The 23,040-nt window shown below is 42.2% G+C and overlaps 1 long non-coding RNA gene across 2 annotated transcripts; it reads left to right on the forward strand.

Moving 5' to 3' along the window:
* Positions 1 to 1,171: 1,171 nt before the first annotated feature.
* LOC135174017 (uncharacterized) lies at positions 1,172 to 19,109 on the forward strand. Of its 2 annotated transcripts, none has more exons than XR_010301671.1 (3): positions 1,172 to 1,244; positions 2,083 to 2,144; positions 17,947 to 19,109. It is a non-coding gene; the product is annotated as an uncharacterized LOC135174017 (long non-coding RNA). The 2 variants fall into 2 exon arrangements; XR_010301663.1 differs by lacking the exons at positions 1,172 to 1,244; positions 2,083 to 2,144 and adding exons at positions 12,380 to 12,463; positions 13,952 to 14,065.
* The last annotated feature ends 3,931 nt before the right edge of the window (positions 19,110 to 23,040 follow it).

The following is a 23,040-nucleotide window of genomic DNA, read 5'->3' on the forward strand; positions in this document are numbered from 1 at the left end:
GCAGGGACCTTCCCACAGCAGGGAAAGCCTTCCAAGAACCCCTCACTATTAGAATTCATAGTACTCTGAATGTGTTTTAGCACACAGAAGGCAGTAGTTTAAACAGTTTAAAATACATTGGTTATTGATATCAGATGGGTATGCACTATAATTGTATTGGCTGGTTGAAGAGCAGAGCAGCTAATTAAAAGAGTTAGGTTTTTTAACAGTAGCTCTGACTGTTCTCCTGCCAGAATTGCTGCCCTCACAGAGCTTTCTGGAATACATACATGCACTTGCCACTCTTACTACAGAAATCATGTACTAGGAAAGTTTGTGATTGTCTCTACTTCTTCCTTTCCTAGCCCTAGATCTCTGAGTAAGGAAAATAAGCATGTCATGTGAAAAACCCCTAAAGTTTGTACTTGATATTTTAACTTCCCCTTGCAAGGCAGCTGTTGCATTTGCATGTGTGGGAATCTGGTGAGCCATACAATCTTAGGCTGAGGATTTCTATTCACTAGGGATTAGCTGAACTGTTTTCCTAAATCACTCACCAGATCTGGATTCCAAATTAACAAAGTGGTGCTGAGCAATAATGTGGACTCTAGATAGCAGCTTTGCTAATTTATTCAATGAAAGCATTCTAAAAGCAGGCTGCATAACTGCCTTAGCTTTAGTGCAGTGAACTCTGAGGACTATACGACTTACTGAATGTTTAACAAGAAAAATGCTCAGGTTCATTCAACTCCAAGGATGCTGAATGAGAAATGCTGGTCTTGGCACAGTTCCTGTAAACACAACTACTCACAAGTAGAAGTTCAGAAGATGCAGAATGACCGTGTCCTAGAAAATAGCATTAGAAGGGACTTTACAGACCACTGAGCCTCTTCCTATGCCCTGATTGCCCTCTGTCTCTCTGGTTTTCCCATTTGTCTAGCCTGTTCCTGAAGAGATGCAGGGATGGAGAGTTCTTACACCCCTCACGCAATCTGCCAGTGCTTAAAACTCTTTCACGCTGGAAGTCTTTTATTGATGTGCTTTATGTATCAGTCTGTAGCCTAAACCATGCTGGTCCTTTTGCTTTTTCTCCATAGATGGCATAATTTTTTGAATGTCATTTTTTTTCATCTGTGACAATTCTTATCTCTCTTTTCTGAACTCTATTTTCTCTTTTCCCATATCTCAAACTAGACTCAGTATTCAGCTAATAGTTTGGTCCTGATGAAGTTGTGGACAACTCAAGTTTCTTAAAGGCTCTTTAGGTATGCTACTACAGGGTTTGCCTTTTATTTTTCAGTCCAGTTGATTATATTCTGGCTGTGTTTCCTGAGCTTCTTTCTGTGGGGCTACTGTCTTAGCAGTTCTGTATTTGTGCAGTGTGAAAGTACTGGACTTTGTGTGTGTCCTTATTGATTTGCCACCTGTTTTTAAGATCGTTTTTCCAATTTGTCAAGACAATCTGAATTTCTATCTTCCAGTGAGCTGGCAGCCTCTATTAGCATGGGATTATCTGCAGTAATGAATAAGCATATTTTATCTTCCCTCATTCAGATTGTTAATAGAAATGCTGAGAAGCCCCAAATTAGCACAGATTTCTAGGGAATACTACTCTGTACATCCTTCCATTTCAATAATTAACCGTTGATAAATGCTTCTAGTGCATGACTTCACAGCCAGTTTGTACTTATCCTGTACTACTTTCCTCTAAAGTGTGTTTCTCTGTCTTAGGTAGAAGAATAATATGTGTCAGTGTCAAAACCAGTCAAGTTATGACACCTTCTGCTTCTCCCATCTGTTATCCACTTGCTAAAGGAATCTAGATTAGTATGTCACCACCCAGTCTTATCCAGAAAAGACTATGTATGCCTGATTGAAATCTTTATGAGGCCTGGAACAGCAGTTCCCAAACTATGGCCTCAAGTGAAGGCACTGCCTCTGAGGGGAGGCAGCAACCTGACTGAAATCAAAGCAAAGTGAGGCTCACAAACTGCAGTACATTTGTCAGGGTTCATGTGGTGTCACAGTCTAGGCAGTGAGGCTGCTGGAGCAATCTGATGTCAGACACTGCCCTAAAACCTTTTTCCTCTGTCTTTCCTACAGGTGAGTGTGGTTCACATTAAGGACTTCCTATGAAGAAGCTGCCACTGTCGGAGCACAATGAGGTATGGAAGTTAATCTCCATAGTAGTGTGTAATAGTGTTAGACACCTGTGCAGATACTTTTTCAGAGTCTAAGGCCAATTTCATATCATTCACTTCAATTGGTTGCTCCAGCTTGGTTTTCTCAAAACACCTTGTCTAGACAAATCCATGACCTGCTAATGCAGCTAAATTGTCTGTGCTACAGTATATATGGATCTAGATGGTGAGTGCCACTGATGGTGTTCCAGAAGACAGTGCCTGTTCCAGAGCTGCTGTTTTCTACGTTGCTCCTTGATGGGCTGCCCAGGGAGGTGGTGGAGGCACCGTCCCTTGAGGTCTTCAAGAAAAGACTGGATGAGGCACTCAGTGCCATGGTCTAGTTGACTGGATAGTGCTGGGTGCTAGGTTGGACTGGATGATCTTGGAGGTCTCTTCCAACCTGGTTGATTCTATGATTCTGTGATTCTATGATGGGTTATAGAAGCCAAAAATGGCATGTTAATTTTGCTGTAATCAGGTGACTTTGTTAATTTATTAAGTCACAAATATTAAACTCTGGTAGCATGTGTGACTGTTCTGTTAGACTTGGCATATAAAAGCTAAACATGCTGAACAATTTTGAAGGGAGTTTTCCCAAGGCACAGAGAAGAGACATTGTCTGTGTCCAGCTATAGCAGTATGCAAAGCAGAAGACTCACCATTTACATAGGACTTTTTGCCTAGACTTCAGTGATGTGGATAAGAATGTTTGTCCTGAAACTGAACTGGGAAATTCAACTGAACTTTAAAGCTTGGTAAAAACTCCTAAGAAATAGCTAACACTAGCATGGTAATTCATTGCAGAAAGGAATAAGCATAGGCAGAAGAAGCCCACACAGATGTAGGAGAACACTTGGCATTAAAATGTTAATTGCCATGTTTATGTTTTCTCTCCTCCTGAAAGGCTGTGCAGTATTGCCATAGGACCTCACAGAAGTGGTTGGTGTGTGCTTGGGCTGTCTGGAACAAAGTACAGGGTATTTTGCTGACCCTAGGTACAAGGTCACTGAAAATTGCCTTAATTCAGTGCAGATGATTGACGTGGTTTCTGAGAAGGTACATGGTTTTAAAAGTCATGTCAGGAGATGATGAAGTTGCAGTTTTCATGGTGATTCCCCAACCCATCTGTTTCGAAAAGGTTAAAGAACGAGATCGTACTTCTGGGTCTGTGTTAATGTTATTCTGCAGGGAAGTCACTGAAGTAAATGAAAGTGAGCTTGACGTATGACAGTGATAGTACTACTGCATTCTGTCAAGTTTTCTTTGGTATCTTTGTGTCAGGGAGGTTAGAGAAAACTGAAAAAGATAGAAAATCACCCTGTGAAATTGTATGCACAGTTTTGTGTCGCTGTTTGCTGCGTAAAGTGAGTAACTTATGTGTCTGTAAATGCAGCTGATTTATATACATTAAAATAATGACATGCAGCAGTTTATATTTACATATTTAACAATGGTGGAGTTTTGATTAAAAAAAAATCAAGTGATTCCCACTCCCCTAATAAATAAGACTGGAATAGTAGCAGGAAACAACATGGAGAAGGCTGAGGTACTCATCAGTTTTTTTGATTCGATGCTAATCTCCCTTCACACATCTGTCAAGCCCCAGACCTTCATGGCAAGGACCAGGGCAGTCAGCTCCCTCTCACTGTAAGAGAAAATCAGTTTCAAGACCACTTGAGGAACCTGAACATACCTAAGTCTATGGGACCTGACAAGATGCATGCTGGAGTCCTGAGGGAAATGGCTGATGTAGTGGTCAAGCCACTCTCCATGATAGTTGAAAAGTCATGGCAGGCAGAGCAAGTCCCCAGACTGGAAAAGGGGAAACATCACACCCAGTTTTAGAAAGGGCAAAGAGTAGGATGCTGGGAACTACCAAGCAGTCATCCTCACCTCCAGCCCTGTAAGATAATTGTGGTCAAACTAGGCAATACAATTGGTGGAGCTTAGAGACAATTAGTCTCACTCTCACATAGGCATTTACATTTGGTCAGTTGAGTACATCATTCATTCATGTTATTTCAGTGCAAACATGTGAAAGAAGGTCTGTAGGCCTGCCCTTGCTTGGAAGACAGTGTGGAATAATGATAAAGCTCTTTGAGAAAGACCTTACAGCAATTTTATAGCTTGTGCAGTGAGAACTGGAAGTAACCCCAAATTACACCTTCCTTTCTCATCTCTTTGTTCACATGGAACAGTTCTGCCTCTCACCTGCCCACTCCTACATTTTAATTATGAAAGTATTATGGAGGAATCTTGTTAGAAAGCAAGATAAAAAGCTTGTTTTTCTCTAAGTCTTTTAAATCACAGGATATATGCTCTCACTGCACAGTGCTTCATCTAAGGGTGAAAACCAGGCCTAAATTCTGCAAAGCTGTATCTTTTGATGCCTTTGCTAACAGGCAGATCAGCTCTAGTTAGGCAGCACTTTCTAGTTGCTCTGTTTTTTTTGCTGCAGTAGGTATTTCTTTGTGTTTGGTAGCAAATAACTAAAGTAGTCATTAGCATATGTGATATTTGTTGTAATGGTGAGCTTTATGAAATTCCCAGGCTCTAAGCTCTGTGTAAAACGAAGATGACATGGTGGTCGGAGTCACAGAATGTTAGAGGTCAGGAGGGACCTCCAGAGATCATCAAGTCCAAGCCCCCTGCCAAAGCAGGGTCACCTAGGGTAGTATGCACAGGAATGCATGCATGCAGGTTTGGAAAGTTCCCAGAGAGGAGGGCTCCACAACCCCTCTGGACGGCTTGTTCCAGTGCTCTGTCACCCTCTCTGTAGTGAATTTTCTTCTCATGTGAGGTGAAACCTTTTATGTTCAACTTTGTGCCCACTGCTCCTTCTATCTTCTGCTCTTAAGAAATGGCCACATTCCTTCCAAATGTGCTTTCACATTCATTGTGAATGTCCAGGGAAGACTCAAGAGTCAAAATATTTGTCTTTGTAATATGAAAGACCACGATAATAGTATTGCCTCCTAGGTGCATCTGTGCCATAAAAGCACAATGTTTTTCTCTGCTGAAATGCATATGTCTAGGGTGGATGTCACCCTGGATAATGTTTATGGTTAATGGAGAGGAGTAGGTAATTTGGGGAAATTGTCCATCTGAGCTGTTAGATGTTTCCTGTGTGATGGAAGGAACCACATGTTAAAAATGTCTGTTTCTCTCCTCTGGTGTCCTGTTCATGAGCGGGCTGAGGCCGCTGGCTGTCATCAGCTGCGCCCAGGACCAGTATCTCCAGAAGGCTGGCACTGGAGGAGCAGTCAGCTGTCACTGAGGCCAGCAAAGAAGTGGAGGACAGCTCTTATCCAGCCTTTCAGTCACCCTCATTGATACCAAGTGAGAAAAGGACATGAAGCACCGAGGCCAACTGAACCGGTGCATTACAGCTGGCATTGCATAGGCAGTCAAAGCTGAACTCTGGGAAGTGTAACTGATTTTCGTTTTTAGATCTTCAGTATCTTCCCATTCACTGCTAAAACTGTCACCTTCAAGGAACATCATGTCCCAGTAGTTTTGTTTGATGCTGTAGCTACATTTCCTCCTCCTGCCCCAGATAGTATTGATGTTCTCAGATGATACAGCAGAACTAGATTCATTCTAGAAATGAAAACCTGCCCTCATGCTTGTAGGGAGAATGTCCTTTCTTTGGCTTTGCCTTTGACTACAGGAAATGTTTTTCATCACAGAGTGCACTGAAGAGCTACAATCCAGCCAATTCCTATTGTGTCTTTGTTGCTGGCAGAAAAAAAGATCTATCAAAGCCCATTTGGTGGGAACTTCAACCAGATACTCATAAATGCTGATTCTTTGTTGTTCTCTCATTATGTGCTTCCTAGGTTTCTAAAGGTCTTGACATACATTCTCTACCAATAAGGAAAAAACCTCCTCATGAGAGTTAAGCATATTGCTTTTATCTTTAATGGAATCATGTTTGAGCATCTGTCATCATGTTCACTAAATCATCTGTCAATGAAATCCACATTTTTAGTAGCCATTACCTCAGCTCAGGAATAAATAAAGCTCTAGCTTTTATGTCTAGTTACTCTTTTCAGGTGGATAGGGTAACACTGAGGCCACATCTAAAACTTATTCTGAGGGTGGTTTCAAAATTTTTATTAATCATCATATCCACTTGCCAGTATTTTTTCCCCAGGACCCAGTTCACCAGCAGAGGGATCAAAATACTGATCCTTCCTGAACACACTGTGTTAGCCAGACAAACCTTTTCTGCAGATCTGTGAAGCCCTTTGATCTGATCACATCTAAAAAAACCCAGCATTAAACTAGAACTTGTTCAAAATGAGCTGGTAAACTTCATCAGGGCCACATTTAGCATCACCAGGTTAGATTCACCAACCCATCTCAAGGCATATGCAACTGGTGCACAAGGTACTGCCACAGCATGTCCTGGCAGAGTTCACAGAAATCACAGAAAGCATCTGGTTGGAAGAGACCTCCAACCTCATCCAGTCCAACCTTCGACCTAGTTTAGGGTCAGTCCTAAACCATAGAATCAACAAGGTTGGAAGAGACCTCCAAGCTCATCCAGTCCAACCTAGCACCCAGCCCTGGCCACTCAACCAGACCATGGCACTAAGTGCCTCATCCAGGCTTTGCTTCAACACCTCCAGGGATGGTGACTCCACCACCTCCCGGGGCAGCCCATTCCAATGCCAATCACTCTCTCTGGCAACAACTTCCTCCTAACATCCAGCCTGAACCTCCCCTGGCACATCTTGAGACTGTGTCCCCTTGTCCTGTTGCTGGTTGCCATGTCCCTAAGCGCTGGGTCCACAGGCTGCTTAACCACCTCCAGGGATGGCAACTCCACCACTGCACTGGGCAGACCACTCTAATGTTTGATATCCTTCTCCATGAAGAAATATTTCCCAGCATCAATCCTGAACCTCCCTTGGCACAGCTTGAAACCATTTCTTCTTGTCCTGTCACTTGACATCAAGGAGAAGAGGCTGGCACCCTTCTCATTCCAACATCCCTTTAGGTAGTTGTGGAGTGATAAGGTCTCCCCTCAGCCTCCTATTCTCTGGACTGAACCATCCCAGCTCCCTCAGGTGCTCCTCACAGGCCATGTGCTCCAGGCTTTTCACCAGCCTCATTGCCTTTCATTGAACATGCTCCAGAACCTCAATATCCTTCTTGTAGTGAGGGGCCCAGAAATGAACACAGTACTCGAGGTTTGGCCTCACCAGTGCAGAGTACAGGAGGATGATCATCTCTCTGTCCCTGCTGGCCACCATGCTTCTAATACAAGCCAGGATGTCACTGGCTTTCTTGGCCACCTGGACACACTGCTGCCTTACCTTCCTTTGACTATGGCCTGGTAGCCCCAGGTCCCTCTCCGAGTCGCAGCTTTCCAACCACACATGCCCAAGTCTGTAGCTTACCAAGTGGTTGTTGTGACCCAGTTGCAGTAGCTGAAGGCTGCAGAGACACTGTTGTGTGGTGTCTGATACTCGCACCTACCAAGCAGTGCTTGTGATGGTGTGATGGACTGAGGGACATTGATTTTTCTGTCTCTATTCCAACAAAGAGCTCTCATTCTCTGGCGTGCCTTTGTTCCGAGTCAAACACGCAGGAGGTGGTTCACAGGTGCCAGAACTCAGAAGCGTGCTTGCCTTCGCCACGTTCTTTGTCTGGAGCTCCCACAACTGGCTCTTCTCTTTCCTAGGTGGAAGGAGGGCTTGTCATGTGGGCTGAGAGCCGCTGAAGAGCTGGGTGGTGACCTGTTTACATGCTTGTGGGGTGGAAAGCAGAGGTGAGCAGGTTCTGTGTACAACTTGCTGTGGATACATAGCAACATCAGAAACATTTCAGTTCTTCTGCTGAAGGGACATATGTTTGGAGTTGTTTTTACCTGCATAAAGTATCCCAAAATATCATAGCTATTGTAAAGACAGTGACCCTCCATACTGACCCTTGTAAAACACTCGATAGGAAGCACAGTGCCGTGTCTCTGCTGAGTAGTCTCATTGTTGTTATTATTAGCAGCAAAGAGCCTATGAGTGCTAACACGATTAATACAAATCATGGCTTTTTTCATAGGAGGTAAACCTTGTGAGAAATCAGAAGCAGGATTTGGGTTGCCTGCTGTTAACTTTTCTTTATTGAGGCCAGTGATCTATAGCAAGATTACATGCCAGCCCACAGAAGTCCTGCACAGTTGTTATTTTAAACTTCTATCAACGAAGAGTTTATTCTGGAGCCTTTCAAATCTGTATGCATGTGCATTATGTACATACATACTCTCTCTCTATATATATCTGTGTGTGTGTGTAGTGACAAAACCAGTAGTTTGATGCATTTTATGAGTCCAGCCTGGAGTCGTGCATACATGAACTTGTGTGTGGTCAAGGAGGCTTGCATATTTTTGAACTCTAAGTTGGCCTAATAAAAGATATCAGACTACAGTGCTTGCTTTGTCAGCCCTGTTTTGCTGTTTCAAAATGACCTGCAAGATTAATTTTTGATTTTTAACATAAAAACTAAAGGGGGAAAAAAAAAAAAGAAGTGTTTACTTACTGCAAGGAGCTGATTCTGTGTTAATGACCCCGGAGGAGGCTTGTACACAAGGTAGAGATTGTTGCCGGTTTGATGTATATTCATGTTACAGAATATGAAAACGTGAAGTTATACCATCTTGAGGGCTTTGTTTTTACAAGCAGGATTGGTTAAAAAACCACCTTTAAGTAATCATACTGCGTGTTTGATGGTGGAAATTAGTATGAATGTTTCTGACAGTGGAATGATGTGATGTGGTTATGTGTTTCTGTTTTCACTGCCTGCTCAGGATTGGCCTCTTACAAATACAGATTACCCTGTCGATGGAAGGAATTCACAGCTTTGGCCCCCTTGTCTAACTCTGTGTTACAGCACCTTTTTTGTACTCTAAGTTACATATCCTCCCAACTGTATTTTTCTGACAGTAAAAGGAAATGTCTGTGGACTGAGATCCTGAAAACCTGTGAGCTTTACTATTTAATTGGATGAAATGAGTATTATTTCCCACTTACCTTGATTTCCTGTGTGGTGAAAATCTTGCTGCTCTGAAGTCAGTGGCAAACTTTCTGCTGAGTACTACAGGATGGAGAGTTCATCAGTAATCCTTTGCCAGCTGTTAACACTGAGTAGTGCAAACTCAGAAAAAAACAACCCCTTAATAAGGATGGCAGAAAAATACTTTAAGAAAAATCAGGATTCAGAATTGCCAAATAAAATTCCCAAATAAAACCCAAGCTGAGTACAAAAGCTCTACAGGTATAGTTGATAGTGTTACTTTTTGGGGCCTCGTGGCCCAGATAGAGCTGCAAGATCCATTTGTGTTATGGGGGGTGTTACACTGCATCCCTTACCTCATCTGGTAGACAAGAAGCTGCTTCCTCTGACTTCATGGAATTGCAGCTGTATTTGTGGAGTGTTCTCGTCCTCTGGCACTCCCTCCCCTCTACGTTAGCAGGGTTTGAGTTCACCGGCATTTTCTCTGCTAGCAAACTTTCTCTTTAATCCTGATGCAGTGCATTTCCAGATTTTTTGTATTTTCCTGGAGCTTAGCTCCAGAGAAAAACATTCTTGACTGGTGCTCCTACCAGCCAGCTGCGGTTTGCAATAGTAATTAACAGTAAGGTCCTGCAGCAGAAACGGGGAGCAGAGAAATGCAGACCAGCAGCGTCAGTTATGTGCCTCGCTTCACTTCTAAGGATTCCAAAGTGCTCAACAAACAATATTAGAGGCAGGGTGGGCAGCTCTGCCCATGGTGAAGTTCTCTTAATGCTTCCTGTTAGAAGATTCTGTTGGTTTGTTGTTGTTTTTTTTCCTCAGAGCTTTGCTGAACTTAATGTACATAGGATAAATTTATTTTTATCTAGTGTCAGTCTCTAGTTTTGGAGATGTAAAAAAAACTTTTTAGTTTAAAAGTGATTGAACTGTTTGTAAGAGGAATGCTACTAAATAATGTTCATCTGCCTACAAAAATAATCCTGAGCCCTGTGTTTTAAAAGGTTTTGGAGCACAGACCTTTCTCTGCCTTTGAATCTGCCATGTGCCTTTTGCCATCCTCACAAAGCCTTTCCAATTTGGTCAAGTGTTTCAAGCTGTGGAAAAAAAAACATGGTTACCAAATATTCCATAGAGATTTACAGAGCCTAGCAGCAAAAATTTCCAGAGATCTCATCTTCTCTGCCTTGCACAGCTCCTTCCCGTGATCAGACTTTCCATACACCAGCCTCGTAGAATGACTGAGCAGTTGCTAGCTGAGTGCAGCAGAGGCCAAAACAGAGGCAACCTCTGTAGGATTGTCCATGAGCATTTCTGTGAGCTGCAGCAATGCTACTCAGTATAACCAAGAGTAAGGAGCCTGTCCCTGCTGAGCTGCCATGCAACTCAGGACTCCCCAGTTTTATCATTCATGTGCTGTTGGCAAGCCTTCAGCATAGTTTGTCATGAGAGAGTTGAACAAGACTCTGAGCAAACACATCTAACATTGACATTAGGCCTGCTTTGGGCAGGGGCTGGGGCCACATGGCCTCCTGAAGTCCTTCCCAACCTGAATTAGTCTGTGATTCTTTGATTCTTTTGATTAATTTCTCTACTAGTCTGTGGGGGCCTGAAGGCACCAAAGTCCCTGTGAATATGATGCACATAGTGGAGATAGTCTTTATTAGTTTGTTTGTATATGCAAAACATCTCATTAAGATAATATTCAATCTATATGGACAAGTATGCTAAAATTAAGAGTAACAGAATGACCTCAGCCACTTCCGTATGCTTCCAGTGTGTGCTCACATTGAAACACTGACTCTGGTTTTGTGATTGCACTCTGTTTTTTTCTCATATGGCTTCATCCCTGTACCTAGCCTAGATCTGCTCTGGAGCTGAAGCAGCACTGAGACTTGTTGGCTGGTAACTGCAGAACTCTAGCTCTCTTGTTGAGAAAGAGCAAGGTATGTTCTGAATGGAGCAGGGCATGGTAGAAAATGAAAACAGGGTCCCTAGGTTAAGGTGATTGAGTCCTGCTGTGGAGAGCTAGATGGTATCCTTTCCTTTTCTACCCTGCTCCTGTGTGGTCATGGGCAAATATTCCCCAAATGGTTATTAAATGCCAGAAGAGCCCTTCTGCTTCTGCCTCTAGTGTCTGGAACAAGGTGATTGTTCAAATGTCATGCATCCATCACAACGCTATCCTTAGTAATGTCATGTATGATGTTCTGCTTGAGAAAGCCTTCACCGAGCCAGGTAACTGTTAGTTCCTTTGTTGTCTAAGGTGTGCCTTCTATTTACATTCACACACTGTAGTCACAATTAGCTGTAGATGGTTATTTGACAGTGACTTAGGGAAGCCATTTCCACGGTCTCTGAAACTCACAGACATCTTTGGGCAGCACATGAGACTGTCTTTCAAGCTTCGGCAGGCTTAACTGGATCCTGCAGTTCGTTCATTTGCACTGAAGTCAGTTGGAGTGTTGCATGTGGAAGGTCTGTGAGATCAAAATGCATGCCCAATGGGCATGTAGCTGTGTGGAGGAACATGCCAGCTCAGGGTGGTGGTGATCCTCGCTCCGCATCGGTTAGACTCCTGCTCCCCCTTCGCTTTTTCTCTCTTTCTCAATTAGCTTTTCTTGCATTTTTATGTGAGTGGTTTTGAAAGGGTTCATGGGAAAAAACCTTACTGCATATGCCATAAATGTTTTCACTTGCAGATCAATGGCATGGATAGGCAGGTAAATAAATGCGTGGGGTTTTCTGAGCTTGTGGAATACATCACATGTGTAACATCCTCTCCTAAGTGTTTTGTCAAATATGTCAAATTAGATTTTTAGCATTAGATTTCTGGGGTACATTTTCATGTTCCTTATTGCTGTTCTTGGTCTATGAACCCTTGTTGGACAGTCCCTTAGTCTGTCCTACATAAACTGAATGAATAGCACCATTTAAAAATATGGCTTCAGGGACTCCTTAGGAGGTTTCTTTGTAAGTGTACATTTACTAGTTCATCTGTAAATTTATTTTATGAGGTGTTTAAACCTCAAGAAAACTGAAAAGCATAATATTAATGCCTGGTTTGCATCTACTGAAGTCAATGAGAACTTTGCAATTGACTTTAATGGTAGCCTATGTCCTGTAATTATGCAAGTGGCAAGGATGGTATACGTAAAACCACAAGCACAGTTCTCTGTTTCATCATATCCTGTCCTGTTTGCAGATGCATAAGCAAAATGCAACCTGCTTTGTTCTTGAAGTAAACAATTCCGTGTTTGGATGTAATGTGAGTAAACCAAACAAAGGTAAGGACATATGTTTTTGGGAGAAGAAATTACTCTTTGAAGTCAACCAAAGCTGGAAGAAGCTGGTTACAGGAGAAAGAATCACATCAATCAGGCAGAGGAAAAGCTGAATGTGCAAAAGTAGTGAGAAAAGAAAACCCTGGTATCATATGTAACGTTGTTCTTGCTCTGTGTGGATCAGTTTAAAACAATGTTTCTCTTCCATGTTAGAATACACTTCCGCAGAGCTTGTGGCTGTCCCGGAGGAGGTCAGCTGAAACCAGAGTGCCTTCAAGGAGGAGCTTTTTGGTTATAGTGTGGTTTAGCAGCTAAGGAAGTTTGGATGAGCTGGGACTCATCATAGGGCATATGCTTTTTAGGAGGGGAAGGGATGGGCAGACTTCTATGGGAAAGGACATTGGTAATACATTACCAGAAGTGGTAGCTGCAGTGCTTTGATCTAAATCAGTTTTTGAGTATCTGCCTAGTAAGAAGTGGGATTGGACTATGGCAGTCACGTGTATCTCTTGATTTGGTGAATAAGTCTTAAAGGATTAGAGTTTAAAAAGTCCTAAGTGAAATAAAAAAGAATTGGACATGAAAGTAGTCCCAACACCAAGATTAATCCATGCCAAGTGAGTGGTCATATTCAGAGGTCTCATCCTTTTGCAGAGGCTTATTTGAATCCCAGGCTGCTTCTGTCTCATGTGTGCATTTAATTTGCTATGTGTAGCACTAAAAATTGGAAGAGGCTGCTTAAGAGTGAGCACCAAGCTGAGCTCAGAACTCAAGCTGACTTCTAGTCTGATAAGAAAACAGTGTTGTCACTTTGAGATGAGCAGCATCTGTTTTCTGGCATCTTACAGAGAACAGAGTCTCTTGTGATCAAATGTCAGTAGTGATGTGCTCAAGGAGACACTCCTTGAGCTTAGTGGAAGCAGAAAACCTGTTTCAGGCTCTGGACATAAAAAATAGGAACAAGCACAAACATAATTTCTTCAGTTTCCTCTCTGCTTTTAAGCTAGCTCAAACCTTGTAGGGATGGCCAGGCTATGACAGGTTTGGGGATTTTCTACCAGTCTTTCTGCTTCCACTCTGCCGCTCTCCTCAGCGAAGTGCTTACCCTGGGCTGAGGTCCCATTGAAGGCATTTTGTTGGGCTCTTTGTGACATCATTGCTTTGTTAAGGTGGGTCACCTGAAGTTATGATAAGGTTCCAGCTTCTGCTAGTCACAATTATGTTTGTGATAAACATGGACTCTGTAAACAGAAGTATGTACTGCCATAGGCAGGACTGAAGCTTTGATAACTTTGCAAGAAATATGTTCCAAAAACCTCTCCAGATCTAAACTGTCAATTAAAACAAACAGCCTCATGCTTCTTGTACTTACCAGTGAGCTTAGAGCAATGTACCCCCTTCTCATGGGTTTGCATTCACCAAAGGAAAAACAATCCTTGGAAACCAGTCATGTAGCTATTGTATTAAAGCCATCTTACCTTCTTTTCACAGGTGGGGTAACTGAAGGTAGATGCACATAGCCATAAAGGAGGCTGGTGACAAATCCAGGAACAGAAGTCAGATCTCCTCTAAGTTGCAGCCTAATGCCATCTAATACTGTAACCAGTAAGAAAGTTTGCCTCCTGATCTTAGAATGGGGCGTGCCCTAGCAATACCTGTACATTAATAATTCATCCAAGGGGAGCACATTTGAATGTGTATGTTTGCCTGTGCTCTTGTAGAGAATTCAAGAGAGTTCTTGGAATTCTAATTCTGAATTGAAATTCTAATACTGTTTTCTTTATAACTGGCATTTTCCCCAAAAAATGTTTCTTTGTAAGTCATGTTTAAAACATACAGTTCTCAAAATCTGATTTATTACCATGAGTTAATGTCCAAAAATATCCCAGAGCAGCTTCAGTAATTCAGATTTCTGGAGTCCAGCTTCAGAGTCTTCTTCAGGGTGCTGAACACCGACATTTCAGCTTGCCTGTGCAGAAGACAATGGGCAGTTGGCATCTCAGATAAGGGACATAAAGTTTTGCATTCTCAATTAAGATGTGCTGAACATTGGCAGTCTCTTTAGGAGATATTGCTGTAAACGTGTTGGAAGGATTAGTATCTCCAGTGCGGCTGCAGTTGAGCTGGAGGGGAGGCTACACCCCTAGACCCACGAACAGAGGTTCTATGAGTGCAGGAGCCCACTGCATAGCGTAACACTGCCTGATGTAAGAGCAACGTTTGTCAGCCTTTTGGCAGAGGTGCAACTTGCTCTCTCTCTCTCCTAGCTGTGTCCTCCTATACCAAGTCAGGAACCTGTGCGTGGTACTTCTCTTTGACATTCAAATCTTTTGGAGCGTGAAGTGCCAATAGTTGCTTTAGCAGCTGCATCAGTAGCTGCATTTTCTTATGTTCAAGGGTTTGAAGCCGCACAGCAGCTTTTTGCACAAGATAGAGAGAGTTTCCTTTTGGCTTGCTCCTCAATCTGACATATTGATTCTGTGGACTTCCCAACACTGAAACGCCATTGAAGTATTGTCTTAGTAGTAGGTAGTTTGGTAATTTTTTAAGAGCAACTATTAAATCAGGCTGGGGACCTGTATTACTTCTCTAGCATACTCCTTCTAGCACCTTTACCACTTTCAAATCTTGATTTTCAGTAGCTGTCCTGGAACACAGGTGATAAGCACGCTCAGAGAATACGTTGGGTTAGCTGCAGTCAAACCTACAAAGTGTTTGCAGTTCACCCATGCTTCTCCCACCAGCAGGTGTCATTCTGGAAAAAGGAAAATAGTGTAAATTCCTGAACTGGAGGATTTGACTGTGACAGAGAATAATAACAAAATGCTTAGAAGATAGCTTTTGGAGGATACTTTGCTCTGGGTGAAGAACAAAAGAAAGTTGGCTGCTCTGCATTTTCAGATGATCTTGGTGCAGCCTGTGCTCCTGATTTATAACCAACAAAAGGCAAAGCAATGTCTAGTCAAAACTGTCTTCTGCTTTTTACTATTCTCTGTGACATCTCCATCATTGCTTACTCACCTCCCATGGCTGTCAAATCAGTGATGTTAATCAGCCTTTATGATGGGCTGTCAGCTCTATTTTCACCAAAGCAAACACAGAAGACTAAGGTGTGAGATCTCATTTCTTTCAAACCAAACTTGAATTAATCTCATTGAAGCAACTGAAACCAGAATTGTTTGGGATTTAGTCTGAAGTAACCAAAAGAAGTGTTTCACTTTCTGCTTCATAAATGAGCCCCAAGCATAATAATTTTATTGTCTGTTATAATATTCATGTTTTCTTGTAAGTGTTCATCTGGATATTTGCTGCAGTGTCCTTTAATACCAAGAGATTCTTTTTTATTTCTCACAATCACAGGGAGAAAGCTATGGCTGCATTGTAAGGAACCAGGACCCTGCTGGTTCATTGCTAAGAGCTCCTGCTCTACTCTGTCTCGTGTTCTGGCTGCTAAAACCAAGCTGACCATGAAATCTATGCAGAACATGTCTTGTCCATCCTATATCCTACTGGAACTTTGTTCCAACCCACCATTGCTCTGGTGATTAGAAATCTTTCGGTCTAAATTTAACCAGGGCCCTTTTGTCCACTTTGTCTTTTTACATTAAGTAGTTTCCCCCCTCTATTGCAATTTTCTCCACGTGTAGGAAAGTAAGTGAAAATCCCTTGCAGACTCAATTTTAGTCAGGCAGAGATGCCAGGCTGTGGGCCAATGTACTCTGCGTGGCCTACCAGGATGACTTCTCTCGCCCAACAGAGACTTTCCCCAGGAGCATCCTGTGGGCCCTTGCAGTGCCTTCCCCTGTCATTTGCATCAGCATGTGGCTGGGAAGTTTGGGCTCAATCATCCTAGACTAAGCTAATAGTTTCCAAAAGTTTCTTTCAGAAGCTTCATTTTCCATCTCCCAGCATTACTTTAGATTAAGTTGATCTTGTCTAAACAAAAGTGAGCAGAAGCAGGCATCCATTGTTACTGCCTTGCATGCAACATTAGTACAACAGCTTCCACATTTTACAGGAATATTTCACCTGAAACATCTTAGTGATGCAGCTGCTTTTCTTGCAGCTTCATCATGGCCATCTTCTAGCTTACTAACTAGTCCACACAGCTTTATCTCCTCCTTCTTCCTTTCTAGAAGTGCCGCTAGAGAGAACCATTTGCTACTGAGATACAATGCTCCACCAAGACTCTTCCTGGAGTCCAAGGGGAATTTGCTTGAGGAAAAATAGGAGAGCAAGCCCCAAGGCTTGACTACAAGAAGCACATTAATTTTATGTTTGTAGAGTTTCAAGTGACAACAAAATGATGCACAGTAATTGTGCTGTAGGCAGCCATATCTTTTTCCAGGCTGGGGATCATGCCTAGCCTCTCACTATCACTTCAAAGTTGAAGGTCTCCCGTAGGTCCCACATCACATTGGCCATCCCTGCACGGGTATGCTGGAAACTCCAGGGTGTTCCAGCAGGCGTTGGGGACTTTCTTTTAGGCAGCTGAATTTCTCCTTTAGAGAGATGGTGTAGAGAATTATAGACCTCTGCAAATGCTTAACAAAATTAAAGGTAGCACAGCTGCGAAAGTAGTTCCATCTAAGGTGTTTTTATTTAACAAGACATAGAGGCAGGAAAGTAATTTTGTGTCTGGTATGTACAAAGTTATTGTGTTTAATGGGATGCTATCAAAAGTCTGGTTTAAATGGTGGTGAACCTGTGTGTGAATTGGTAGCTGCTATTGCTGAGGAGATGCAGCATGAAATGTTCTGGCCAGAAATCTGGGGCTTTTCGTCAGGAACAGAGTGGTCTAATGCTCAAAACTGTTGGGAGTCTCTGGCAAAAATAAGCTCAGTTCCTCACTTTTGGGCATGGTGCAGCAAACTAATTTTGCATAAGGAAGCTCTAATTTTAGGTACCAGGGCACTCAGTGGGAATTAGAGAAATCCTGGTGTTAATTACATTGGCAATTAGAAATCTATGTTAATCAGGTCCACTTTTGATGGTCTACTGCATCAGAGGGAAGTTAAAACCCTTGAATATATTAGTTAGTGTGGTCATATGTAGGAAGTGTGCAGTGTGGGGTTGAATATTACTGAATCAGTCTTTCATAACAAGAACAGTTTGATATAATACATAAAAAATACATATTGTATATGTATAAAGTGTATAACTCATCTTAAAAAAGAATATAAAAGCTATCAGAAGGTACCAAAATCTGGGTAAAATTCACCACCACAGGCATTCCTTAGGATTGTATGGGCAGAGAGCACTTTCCCATGAGCTTTTTCAGACCAGCCACTAGCATTATGATCAGTAAGAATCTGGACATGCAATTGACACAGGAAAAGTGGCATGATGTGGGGTCACTCACAAAGGACTCCTAACATTGGATTTGGCAGTGTACAGCATTAATTTTATAGCTTGAGAATGAAATAGAACTGCTTTCATGTAATAATTTTTGGTAAAGTCTTTATTAGTCTTTTTTTTTCCCCCAGGATGAATTCCCAAGGCGTGGCTGTGATGGTTGTTGGAAACAAGAAAGGGAAACCTTCTTGGTGCCATTCATTTCACTGAGCGCTGCAAATCTGAGCCTGAATGGAGGTGGAGGAAGACTCCTGCAGAGAACTGTGAACAGCTTTTCCCGTAAGAGGGCTGTAATGGCATTTATAGTGGCTTTACCAAATGCCAGGGAATGTGATACAGGTTTATGGATTGGGAATCAATTGAAAGATTGTTAAATGGGAAAGAATGCGACTAATGAGAAGCCTTGGAGAGCTACAACCTAAGCACCCCTAACATTTGCAACCAAGCCCACATTGTATCTCATGAGTTATTGGAGCCATATCAGGTGACTGTTATTTTTGATATAATTTACCAGTCCCAGTAAGCTCCCTCAGCTGGACTGGGAAAATACATTCCTTTATTAATGTTAGTCCAGGGGACTGAAGTGAGTTTTGAGTAGGGAAACATTTAATTTATGGGATCAGCTATCGAGTTCAGAGTGAAAAAAAAGGACAATGTGATGGATTAGGAACTTTCTCCCCCACTCTTGGAATTCACCAGACTAGCTCAGGTTGCTTGGAAGTAAGATGAAGCTGTATTTACAAGCATATATGCACAATACATTTAAAACTATTTACAGTTATATACAAAGTAGAACTAATGCAGAAATCCAAACTCTCTCTCAGACAATGGAAACTGCCCAGAAGGGGCTCAAAGCTACCCCCTCTTTCTTCCTCTGCTTTTCCCAGACAGACAAACAAAAACAACCATCGAAGCTTAAGTTGTTATTGGCTAGCTAAGATTATTGGAAAGATACTAGAGTGGAGTGAGGAGGAAGGGAATAGGAACAGTGTTGCAGAACTGTTGACATTTTGGCTTTGTATCCCTCTCAGCAAACCAAAGAACGATACAGACCTCATCATTATTTTCTTTTTACTACCAATGATCTAATTTCTCTCATTAAAATATTCCAGTTATCTCCAAACCAGCACAAATGATGTGGATTTGTAGCTGGTAGGTGGTACCTGTTTTAAACAATGCAGCTCGAAAGAGAATGTGCTTTTACCTGGAATCTGTTATTTGCAACATAAAGGCTTAAAGTGTCATCTGTATTCAATAACACAGGATGTTATTTATTATAAATAACTAATATGATAACCCTGAAATGTCTATGTGCAGACATTAAACAGTTTCATTTCTAGATGTTGCAGAAAGCACTGTAGTCTGTACACACACACACACACACACAGAGGTACCTGCACACACACTTCTGTTATAATTGCTGGTTTAGAGCTAATCTATTTGGGTTTTGAAATATTTGCAGTTGTGCTAAATGTGACTGAGGAACAATTTAGTTTGGGGAAATTGTTACACTTTATCCCAGCTGTGGTTTGCCTTGTTTGAACAAGAAGTCTCTGAGTATTTGTTCCAAATACTGGTGTTTTTATTCCACTGGCAGCTGTCTGTTTGCGGTCACCCCACGGCAATGTATGCAGAGAACATATACAGTGGCAGTGCCTTCTGCAGAGAGTACCAGGGGGAAAAAGTGGATGTGGTCAACCCACACGTAATTTACTGTTCTTGGTGGAGGTCTCACGTAGACAGCACTTAAATGACACCTTTTCTGTTTCTGGGTTAGGGAGAATGTTGAGAAATGGAAGCCATTCCTGACCGGGGCTAAAAGGAGCAGCACTTCTGAGATGCAGCTTTGCGCTGAACACGCGCAGAGCCGTGTCATTATTAATTCTAGACATGTGTTTACAAGGTTAGCTAAAATAGTTACTATTTTGATGTATTGTAGCTTGTGCATGAATTTAGATGTCTACTTCACTTAACATTTCCAATTTCAATAACTGGTTTCATTAAGATTTTTAGTGATACGACTTAATAGTGAAAGGCAGTTAATCCAGAGTGCAGTTACGAGACCAAAATACATGTGGTTTAAATTTGAGGAATTAAATGTTAGCATTTCCCTATAGAGAGAGGTTATTTGGGCAGTGGTGTACTGACATTATCACCACCCACGGAGAGGAGGACCTGTTGATCCTGTTGGTTAAGCAGAAATTTCAGAAGAGGAAGAATGTAGGTCTAGAGGGTTTGCTTGGTCTGAGTGAATCACACAGGAAAAATGCTGATAGCCAGAGCCACCATCCTGACTTTCTGTGATGGTTCTGAAGAGAAACAAGCAGACAGGGCTTTTTGTCAAGTTAGAGGGCTTAGATGCTTGTTAGGTAAAAATTGGCCTTGGTTATTAATATAGTGGACAGTTAAATGGTGACCATGGAAACATGATAGTAAGTGCTGTTGTAAATTAGACATATATGTTTTTTTGGGGTCACTAAGAGTGATAATCCAATGTGTTAACCGCTGGGCTGAAGGGTTGCTAAGAAAATGAATGTGGAAAGGGGATACAATAAGGATAAAAAGTATGTTTAAGTCAAGAGCCTCCTTCAGGAGGGTGTTTCTGGGCAGTACCATACTGCTTCTGACAAATCATGTCTGTTAAGATAAAGGTAAGCAAACAGCCCTCACCTAGCATCAATAGTGCTGTCTGCATCTCTGAATTTCCCTTTAAGGAAACCTCCATAATGATTTTATTGAAGACATCTAGAAGCAGTTCTACTAAAAATAGCAATTACTGATCTGCCACTATTGAGTGTTAGTTTAATCTGGCAACTCTGAGGTGGTTTGCCTATTATTATTCCTGGAAGAAACTACATGCAGTTGTGTAGGTTTGGATATTTTAATGTAGACATGGGGCTGCACAGAGAAAACAGCTCTCCATGTCACTGCGAGTGAGGAAAACTTGTCTCTGGCTGTCAGGCTGACAGCTTGCACATGGGCTGAGCTGAACTCCAGGCTACCAGTGCTCTGCACTTTGGCTATTGAAACTTTCTGAGTGAGATACAGTTTCAATATGACGAGTCAGAATATTGTGGTTTATGACTAGTTTTGCTTTGTTTGAAGCTAAAACTCCCAGTAAAACTCCTGAGGTATAGAAGTGTACAAAGCAGAACAGAAGAAAGTTGACAAAAACCTCTGCAGTGTGAAGGAGCTGTTTTCACTTGGTGCTTCAAATAACTCCTTCTTGCCAGTTCACTTTCCAGTTGCACATGTGTGAGATGTTAAAAATGAGTTGGTTTCACTACCTTGTGGCACAGCTCTGAAGTGTCTCCCTCCATCTGAGCAAGATCCCTGTCTCAGCTGACACTTTAGACATCTGCCAAAAGCTGAGTTTATCTCAGTCCCAGTCTGATTACACTTAGTGTTTGTTCATGTTTAAACCAGGTGGATGTCTGTGTGAGGGGAGGGGGTGTAAAAACCAAATCTCAGTTTGTATATGTAGTTTTACTCAACTCTGAACTGATTTCCTAGATCTCTAACAGTGCTCTAAGGGGCAGTCATTCCCAAAATGGCAGGAGCCCCTTCTCCTCTGGGAGGTCATCCAGGAATTCCTGTGTTTTAAGTTCAAGGCCTGGCATTTCAAAGGTGCTGCACACCTTTTGCTCCTCCGAGCTGCTCGGAGAGCCACAGGGGCTAACGCACTTGTGAGGATCAGACCCTTGCTCCCGAGGCAGCCTTGTTCACAGTGAAGCAAGGAGCCATTCCTTTTCCATAACATTTTAGTGCAGCTGGCTTGAACCAAACCTGAAAACTCCACCAGGACAGAGATGGTGCTGGCAGAGCATTGCTGGGTATGAATTCTGAGCTCCTTTATTTGCTGGGCTGCTGATCCATTTTCTTTCCCCCAAAATATGGAGGGACCAAACTGCTCGAGCTTCCAGAATTACCACTGACAGTGAAAGCAGCCCTTGGCAGCAGTGTGGCTAAGTGAGTCAGCTTCTAGATACAGATCTCAGAACTTGTCAGCTTTGGAGAGAAGAACCAGCGTGATGTTCAGAAAAAATACTGACATCAGATGATCAATGCTCTTGTGTGCACATAGTCTGTTTGCTCACGTGTCAGGATTTCATGGGGAACTAACACTCAGGAAAGCACAGAGTACAGTGGGAATGGCTGAGCTGCAAAGTTTAAGGGTATTCTGAAATACAGTGCATAGACTGAGCTACAGGAGGATTATTGAGAGTAGAATCTTACAATATAATGTTTCACCTCTGCACAGGAGTGGATTTTATGTGGCGTGAGCATATGTTACCAAAAAAGCCACTGGGCTGCTGGTAGAATGCAAATATTACATGACTCTGAATCTCACTTGGTATTTTAAACCATGAAAGTTTCAGATTTGAGTCATAGTAACCTGTAAGTAGGATATATGTAGGCACACAAGCTGTAAGCAAGGCTTCTGCCTCTGGGTTATTTTCCCCTCTAATTGCATATTTAGTTCTATATTACCGCTGTAGCCACAGTGAAAAGTCAGAAGTCGGACTGGGTGCTCCCAACATTTGAAAAGAAACCTGAACTAGAGCCCTTCACAGGCTTCTATTTCATTCTCTGTTCAGCTGCTTTGATTTTCGGAGTCCTTGATCCACTGAACCAGGTTACACCTTTCTTACACCTGTTCTCTGCAGTGCTTCCTGTGTGGATCTGGCATCAGAACTTATCCAGCTTCTATCTTTTCCCATCAGAGCAAGCAGCAGCATCTAATCTGACTCTCATTAGAGCCAGAAACTCAGCACTGCTCAAAGAGCTTCTCTGACCCGAGATCTTGATTGAAAGCTCTTTTATTCAGAGCAAGATCTGGAGGAGATGGTACATGAATCTCTCCTGGCAGCCCCAGAGGCACGTGTAGGTAAAAGGTTTTTTCTTCCTTTTTTTTTCCCCTTTTAATTCAACACTTTTTGACTTAAAATATGAATCCTGCCAATGCAAAGAGGGACTTGCAGAGCAGAAGACTGTAAGGTAGGATTAGAGGCTTTGCTTAAAGGAGAGCAATCCCGCCACGAAATAAAACTAACTTTAAAAGTAGTGAGATTTTTCCACTGTTAACTTAATAGCAGCAAACCACAGGTTCTGAACAGTGGTTTGGGTTGGGATTTTGGTTTGTTTGTTTCTTTTTGTGTGAGGTGTCATTTTTAGCAACAGATACCAGACTATTAGCCCTGCTATTTTTCCACTTCTGGGGGAAA

This window comes from Pogoniulus pusillus, chromosome 3 (assembly GCF_015220805.1).
Source record: "Pogoniulus pusillus isolate bPogPus1 chromosome 3, bPogPus1.pri, whole genome shotgun sequence".
In the NCBI taxonomy this organism is placed as follows: Eukaryota; Metazoa; Chordata; class Aves; order Piciformes; family Lybiidae; genus Pogoniulus; species Pogoniulus pusillus.